The sequence below is a fragment of the Arachis duranensis genome, chromosome 5, assembly GCF_000817695.3.
Source record: "Arachis duranensis cultivar V14167 chromosome 5, aradu.V14167.gnm2.J7QH, whole genome shotgun sequence".
In the NCBI taxonomy this organism is placed as follows: Eukaryota; Viridiplantae; Streptophyta; class Magnoliopsida; order Fabales; family Fabaceae; genus Arachis; species Arachis duranensis.
In genome coordinates this window covers 103689437-103690061 of record NC_029776.3, presented here as the reverse complement: position 1 = coordinate 103690061, position 625 = coordinate 103689437, and positions in this window count along the sequence as shown.

The following is a 625-nucleotide window of genomic DNA, read 5'->3' as shown; positions in this document are numbered from 1 at the left end:
TCCGACAATCATAGTTCAGAGAACTATCATACTCCACCATGAAAGTATACTCACTTGGAATTAGACCACTCCAAGCATTTCACCTTGGTACAGATCGAAACCTTGCTGAAAATTCATAGTGCAACTTCCAAATTGGCTTTTCCTGGAAGTTCTTCAGCTATCGACCTAACTCCGCCACACACCTTGCATCTCAACGCCAACCAATGCCCGTGTGCAATTGTGGACCCGATTGCCACAACTCATCCTTATCCATGGCAGTGCGGCAATACCATGAGGATACTTCTTGTCTTCTAGAGAACATCATCTTCTCTCATAGAGAGAGCAACCAGAGATCTTCTCCTTCAACGCCTTGTGCAAACCTGATTGTATCAACACATCCTTGACTTGTACTTGCCACAAGCCAAAATTGATTCTTCCATCAAATTTCTCTATTTCAAGCTTCACAGCACTTAAATATCCTGACATTGTTGCAACCGTATACTGGAATAGTATAACTCAACTGTAGACCGTGTACTAGGAAGGGTCCCCAGGAAAGAGAGGTGGATCACAATGGACACACTTAAATACCAAGTCTTTCCTTAGCCAGAACCTTTTCCAAACTGCACTCTCACAGTGTCACACTGCC